Raw genomic sequence first — 8,046 nt, 5'->3', positions numbered from 1 at the left:
AGAAGTCCAAGCTGCACTGAAGACACTCGCGAAAAGGCTCCAGAATTGATGGAATATCAATTGAGATGTTTCAACAAATGGGTGCAGCACTAGAAGTTCTCACTCGTTTATGCCAAGAAATTTGGAAGACAGCTACCTGGCCAATCGACTGGAGGAGATCCATATTTATGGCTATTCCCAAGAAAGGTGACCCAACCAAATGCAGAAATTATCTAACAATATCATTAATATCACACACAAGTAAAATTTTGCTGCAGATCATTCAAAAGCAGCTGCAGTAGTATATCGACAGGGAACTGGCAGAAATTCAGGCTGGATTCAGAAGAGGATGGAGAACCAGGAATATCATTGCTGCTGTCAGGTGGAACCTGGCTGAAAGCAGAGAATATCGGGAAGATGCTTACCTGTGTTTTATTGACTATGCTAAGGCATTTAACTATGTGGATCATGACAAATTATAGATAACATTGTGAAAAATGGGAATTCCAGAACACTTATTTGTGCTTGTGAGGAACCTGTACGTAGATCAAGAGGCAGCCGTTCGAACAGAACAAGCAGATACTACGTGGTTTAAAGTCAGGAAAAGCGTGTCAGGGTTGCATCCTTTCACCATACCTACTCAATCTGTATGCTGAGCAAATAATCCGAGGAGCTGGACTATATGAAGAAGAATGGAGCATCAGGATTGGAGGAAGATTTATTAACAACCTGCATTATGCAGATGACACCACCTTGCTTGTTGAACATGAAGAGGACTTGAAGCACTTACTGATGAAGATCAAAGACCACAGCCTTCAGTATGGAAAAAACCTCAACATAAAGAAAACAAAAATCCTCACAACTGTACCAATAAGCCACATCATGATAAATGGAAAGAAGATTGAAGTTGTCAAGGATTTCATTTTACCGGGATCCACAATCAACAGCCATGGAAGCAGCAGTCAAGAAATCAAAAGATGCATTACATTGGGCAAATCTGCTGCAAAAGACCTCTTTAAAGTGTTAAAAAGCAAAGATGTCACCTTGAAGACTAAGGTGTGCCTGACCCAAGCCCTAAGCAGCCCTGCCAGGAAGGAATGCAAATACTGACAGTGGAGCCTGGTATACTGCACCCAGGGCCCCTGGGTAACAAGAAGGGAGTTGACAGCACACCTTCTCGGGTAGGAAGAGGCAAAAATTTTTCTTCCTGCCCTGTGATGGTTAAGATTGTGTGTCAACTTGGCTGGGCCATGATTCTTAGTGTTTTGGTAGTCGTATTTTTTATAATGTGATTATTTCCCTGTCGAGATTTGACGCGTGTTCACCCCCGTAATGGGATCTGCTGCGAGTAGTCAATCAGTTGAAAGAGAGTTTCCTTGGGCATGTGGCCTGCATCGAGTGTGGGTAGACGTTCTGGCAGGGCTTGGGGGCTTTTGCTCATTCTGGATCCTGCAGCTGGCTCCTGTTTGTCAGACCTCCAGTTCCTGGGACTTGAGCTAGCAGCTTACCTGTGATCTTGCCTGCTGATCTTGGGATTCATTGACCTGCTCTCTGACCTGCTGATCGTGGGTTTGCCAGCCCCCGCGGCTACATGAAACCTCTATCCTGACGGATAGACTTGGGACGTCCCTGCCTCTACAACAGCGTAAGCTATTTCCTTGATATAGACCTCTCTCTATAAATATATATGTTTATGTGCTTTACTGGTTTTGCTTCTCTAGAGAACCCAGCCTAAGATATACCCCATGGTACATTCTCCCCTCCAACATTCTTATCATGGTCTGCTAAAGCGAAGATTTCTCCAACAGAGAATAGAAAGAGGCTAGAGGGAAAGGAAAGCCATTAAACCATTTTGGAAGCTATTTAATGCTTCTGTTACCTGGGCCTGGCCCACCTCAGCCAGACCTAGTTGGAAGGTAGGGTTTGCAGAGGGGGCAGTAAGCATGGGGACCTGGGAATAATGCAAGGAGAGAAGTAAACGTCCGCAGTACCATAAGCAGGGTAGAGACTGCCTTTTCTACACATTGGCCTTAAAGGAAATAAAACTGTGGGCCCATTCAGGTTCTAGTAGAACTGAAAATATGTCTGTCCAGGCCAATGCCAATTTTCTATTGCTGCCTCTAGGGCCAAACTGTAGTCCTAAGCAGACTCCAGATCTCTTTCTAAGCAGCTTGCTGCAGTGCTTAGTTCCATTATAAAATTTCTGGAATTCAAAGCAGCCATTTAGAAACACCATAAAAAGTATCCTGAGGATTTAACCAGCAAAAACCCCATAATCTGACAGATTTACTTGGCATGGGAAATGCTGGCTGCTGCCTGGCTTACCCTGCCCCACTAGCAATGCTCAGAGTTACCAGTGCAGGGGGCTGGGAGTCACCAGTGCAGGGCATACTGGGTGGGGGTGGGGGGCGCCTAGGCGAGCTCGTAAATTCACAAGCGTGTCCTCAGGGCCCTTTATCTATCATACGGAAGCAACTGCTACCACCTGACAACTGCAGAACATTTGAGTCCCATCCCTCCCACAGCATTTTCAATTGCAAATAAAAAAATTTCCTTGGTGTGCTAGAGTTTTCATTTCTCTATATGAACCCTCTGTATTTTTCCACCTGCTTCTACTACTTCCCCTCAAAGCCCTCGCTCTTAAGTGATTTGCTCCCACTGTGTTTAAATAACTGAAGACCTGGTGGTACAGTGGTTAACCACTCAACTGCTGGCTGAAACGTTCAAACCTACCCGCTGCTGCATGGGAGAAAGATGCGGCAGTCTGCTTCTGTAAAGATTACAGCCTTGGAAGCCGTATGGGGGCAGTTCTACTCTGCCCTATGGGAATTGACTCAGTGGCAACAGGTTTTTGTATTTACATACTTATTGACATCTACCCTCAGAATAGTCCTTGAAAATGCATAGAGGCTCCCAGATCCATGGTAGGTAGTAGAAACAGCATAGGATCTTTGAGGCAGAAAATCTGGATTCAAGTACTAACTTTGTTCCTTACTACCTGTATGACCTTAGAAGAGTTACTTAACCTCTTCAGATTCCCCGTCTCTTAAAATAGGATATGATCCATCCTGCTTAATGCAAAGAAATGATGGAGGTTTATAAGCTACGAACGTGCCACGATGATAATGGTAAACATTTATCACTATTTGTCATATACCAAATGCTGAGCTTTATGTGGTTTATCTCATATGACCCTCACAATAACCTCACAAGGAAAGTATTAGTCCCCATTTTAAAGATGATTATACTGAGGTATAGAGAGCTTAAGTACCTGTCCAAAGCATCATACCAGCAGTAAGTGGCAAACCTGGGATTTGAACCCAGCCATCCAGCAGCCAAGTATACTCACTTATCGGCTACCCTGTGCTGCTTTCTGATATAGTGTATTAAACTCATTGTTAGAAGTTGAGGCTGAAGTTGCTTCTGCCAACCTCACTGGAGTGAAGGGCAGGGTCGGGGCCATGGACTCTCTCCTACCACCCCTTTCCTCTGTACACTTCACTTTGGATCCCTTTGTGAGGCTGGTTTGGAGGAATCAGAACGACTGTCTTTTCTATGACCTTTTCCATAAGGCCTAACTTATGTTTTAGGAGACATATCTGGCTAGCAGCATACCCAAATTTGCATAGTAACAAGTTATGTCATAACAGAGTCCTACTATGTTAAGACAGATCACAAAGCAGAAACAACCCAATACTTTCATGGGCTTTACACTGGTAGCTGGGTGTCGCCTGGGATTTCTTCAATGTGAGTCACGTATAGACATGTTTTTAAGGAAAAACATTTGCCTGGATCACAAAGACTACCTCTATCAACCCTGTGTTTGAGAAATGCTGATGTGCAGTAGAAAGAGCAGCACCGAACCTGAACGTAGGATATACAGGTTCTTGTCCTGCCATTGCCACTACCCAGCCAGGTCACTACTGTTGTCTCATTTGTAAAATGAGGCAGCTGGGCCAGATCAGAGGTCTCAGGAGGACACAAACCCATAAATGGGGTAGGCAGGTGACCTGGTGAGGGTCCCAGGCAATAGTGAGCAGAAACACAGCACCAATTCACTGCCACCATGAGGGATTGCAAATGCTGTCTCACCTCGTCTTCCAATTTGTCAGGAGAATGTATTTATGTCTTTATGCAAAAATCTGCTGATTCTAAATGTTAGAAGCTAATACAACAATGTTAAATACTGAGAGAACCAAACAAAAAACTCCTCTTTAACTGAAATATCCATCAACCAATGAACAGATAAACAAAATGCGGTATATGCACACAACAGAGTATTACTTAACCATTCCATGGATAAGAATCAGCATAAATCCAATCCCCAGAATGTGGTGAGTAATCAAATCCCCACTTTTCCACTTCTCCCTTGTCCCTAACACCAGCCACCTACATGGCACTTTCTCTCTCAGACTGTAGCTAAAGCAGATCTCACAAGTTAAAAGGGCACAGTCCTTCAGACTGTCAAATAGGCAGAAGCCAGCTGCAAGTTTGGGGAGTCCACATGATACCCCAAACTTCTGACCTGCTGGCCACAGATTTGGGATTGTCCCACTGCCCCTTCAGGATGCCAGTGGCAAGCTTGGGGGCCTCCCGGGGGCTGCCTTACTTTCATCTACTGGCTCCCTCACTCCTTTGGGTTCTGCAGTTTGCTGGATTGACTCACAGAACTCACAGAAAGTACTATATTTAAGATTCCAGATTTCTTATAGCAAAAGGATACAAATCCGGATCATGACAAGGAAGAAACACATGGGCAAGGTCTGGCAGGGTTCCCAATACGGGGATTCTGTATCCAAAAGAGGGACACACTACCCCCCTACCTGCGTCTGTGTCTTTGACCAACCAGGAATCTCCCTGAACCTCCATGTCCAGAGCTTTCATCAGCCAGTCGTGACTGAGCCCTCATTGCATATGCATGATAGGTTAAATCATGCCTCCTGAGGTTGGTTGACATCAGCCTACCAGATGAGCCTTTTCTGGTCTGGCCACCCCCCCCCCAAAAAAAAAACCACTTGTTAGCACAAATCCTCAGGTGTGGGCTGGAGGTTTCAGATGAAGGCACCTCAATTACTCCCAGAGTTACTTCACAGAAACCAAGGACAATGGCAAAAATTGTTTTCCATTACCACCCAGCCATAAAAACAAACGAAGTTCCAGCACATGCCACAATATGGATGAACCTTGAAGGCATTATGCTGAGTGAAATAAGACAATCACAAAAAGACAAATATTGTATGATCCCACTTATATGAAATATCTAGAATAGGCAAATGAGTGGAGAGAAAAGTTTATTAATGGTTACCAGGGGCTGAAGGGGTGGGGAGGGGGAGCGGAACTGGGAGGTATTGTTGAAGTTATTACAGAAACTAAGTTTCGGTTTAGGATGTTGAAAAACTTAGAAGTGAATAGTGGTGACGGTTGCACAACCTGGTGAATATAATTAATTCCACTGAACTGTACACTTAAAAATGGCTAAAAATAAGTATTTTGTTACATATATTTTACCACAATAAATTTAAAAAATATATATTTTTTAAGCATCTCTGTGAGACAGAGCTGAGGCTTGAAAACCACCAGTGTGACTCTGAACTGGATCAAGAGTTTTCAAAGAGTTATGCCCACCAAAGGATTCCATGGAGGTTCCATGAAGGTTGCCATGGCGGGTGGGAGAAACCAACTCTTCCTCCATGTCAACCAGAACAGCTCAACCTGCTTTTATAGTGAGACTCTACCAAGTTGTTTAGGAAAAGATCCCACTGTTTACCAACGGAATAGCTGATACTTAAGAGCATTTCCAGCTCTAAGATCATGTCCACAACTCTAGAGGTAGATATAAATAGAAAAGTCTATATGGCATGTTTGTTAAAAAGAAAAAAGAAACGATTCCTTAGAACCAGAGGACTGGAGCAAGGAGATGCCACCCCTCTCAGAGGGAGCAACACTCTGGTTATGCTTTGGGGCTCACAGCTTTGGTGGGCTCAGTTTTGTGTTTTTAATTTTTTTTTTTTTTTTGGTGGGTTCAGTTTCAATATGCACCCTGACCACACCTATGCATTTCTCCAAAACTGAAGCATGAGATCGCAATTCCAGAAAGAGAAAATCAGCTTTAAAGAAATATCAAGTTCAGCCAGCCAGCCGTTCTCAGCCCCTCCCAAGTTCTTTGGGCTTATTTAGCAGTGAATGGTGGCGACGTTGCTTTCCTGAAATAGTACTGGAAAAAGTGATTAGTCTCTGAATGCAGTTCAGCCTCCCCTGCTTGTAACACATCTTCTTGGACCTTTCACAGCCCCCGTGTTTACCCTGTGGAGAAAGAGGCTGTCATGTTCAGGAATGCACACCGCAGAGCTGCTGGAGGTGACACAATAACACAACAGTTGGAGATCTTCTCCTGGAAGCATGTGAGGGAGTTTGTGCTGCATTGCACAGCTGAAAGGATGTAGGGTGTTGACAATCCTGGCAGACCCAACAGTTAAAACTCTCACTTGGATGTGGCAGTGAACCAGAGTGTTTGTGTATGTGTGTATTAGTTACAGACTTGTCTACCTTCTTTCCTCCAGTGATAAATGGTTTTACAGTTATTTTACCATGTTTTAAACCCCTAATTAGAATAGTCTGAGGAAACCAAGGAGCCCCAGGTGGTGTAAACGGTTACCGTGTTCGACTGCTAACCACAAAGTTGGTGGTTCGAGTCCACCCAGAGATGCCTCAGAAGACATGCCAGGCAGACTACTTCTGAAAAATCAGCCACTGAAAACTCCATGGAGCAGAGTTCTACTGTGACACGTATGGAGTCTCCGTGAGTTGGAATCGACTCTATAGCATCTTCTTTGTTTTTTTTTTTTTTTTTTTAGGAAACCAAAGAGGGGGTAGGAGAATAAAATTGAAGGAAAGGCATACAAAGATATTAGCAGGAAAATTTCTTGAACATTGCAATTTGATTAGCTTAATAGAGTTTCTCAAAGGGAAATAACTGGAAGGTCCATTATAGAGAATAATGTAAAACTGAGACAAGCAAAGCCACCTCATGGCATTTCATAAAAAGGAACTTGATGTTGAGTGATGACATGATGTTTTCCAAAACCTGCCCACACCTCTACGCCTCATCCCTACAAATCTCGAAACCTTGATTGGTGAGAAGATTTCCAGGATTCGCCTCATTTTCCACAACACCACAGCTTTCTCTTGAGAAGCAAAGATGTCTGACTCCCCGCATCTTCTTTCAGCTTGATCCAGTTTATCCTGTATCTAGTGTGAGGTTCGGAGTCCTGGTGGCGCAGTGGTTAAGAGCTTCACTGCTAATCAAAAGGTCAGCAGTTTGAATCCACCAGGTGCTCCTTGGAAACCCTATGGGGCAGTTCCACTCTGTCCCATTGGGTTGCCATGAGTCAGAATCACGACAACGGGTTTTTGGTTTAGTATGAGGTTGACACTGTTTCAGCAATGGTCTAGTATTTGTGTTTGTGCGTCTTTCTGTTTGTTTTCACCGGATGAAACTTACACGCCTGCATTCATGTCATCGACTTTCCTGGCGGTCTACCTAAATCACATTTTTTTTTCCAGAGGCGCTCGTGTGAGTTTGGGGATAGAAACACTCCAATAATGTACTTGGATAACTCAAGAGCTATATGGAAATTCTATCTAGCACCGTGGCATGCTTTTCATTCTCAAAAGCTTTAATAGTCCATTTTCCTTCTGAATTGAATCAATGGCATGGCCTTTCTTTGCTTTTGACGCAAACCCATAATTACAGGTGGTCTGCAAGGCCAGCTACACGCCTTTCTTTCCTGTGCTGTCTGTTCAGGAGCAGACGGAGCTGCACCCACATTGAGTGCACTATTAGTCTGTCATGAACTGGAGCTCAGACATGAAACATCACTGGCAGCTCTAACTCAGCCCTCATCTCTTCTGGTTTCCTAGACATGCGTGTTCTGAGTGTAAACCGAAGCACAAAAGTTGCTGACAAAAACACCATTACTTAGATGTTCACTGACAGACCCTGCATATTAGATGTTCTTTTGCCATTTTACGCAAATTGATGTTTTGGCAGGTGCCATTTTATTTGGT

This window comes from Loxodonta africana, chromosome 1, assembly GCF_030014295.1.
Source record: "Loxodonta africana isolate mLoxAfr1 chromosome 1, mLoxAfr1.hap2, whole genome shotgun sequence".
In the NCBI taxonomy this organism is placed as follows: Eukaryota; Metazoa; Chordata; class Mammalia; order Proboscidea; family Elephantidae; genus Loxodonta; species Loxodonta africana.
This window is presented reverse-complemented; position numbering follows the sequence as displayed.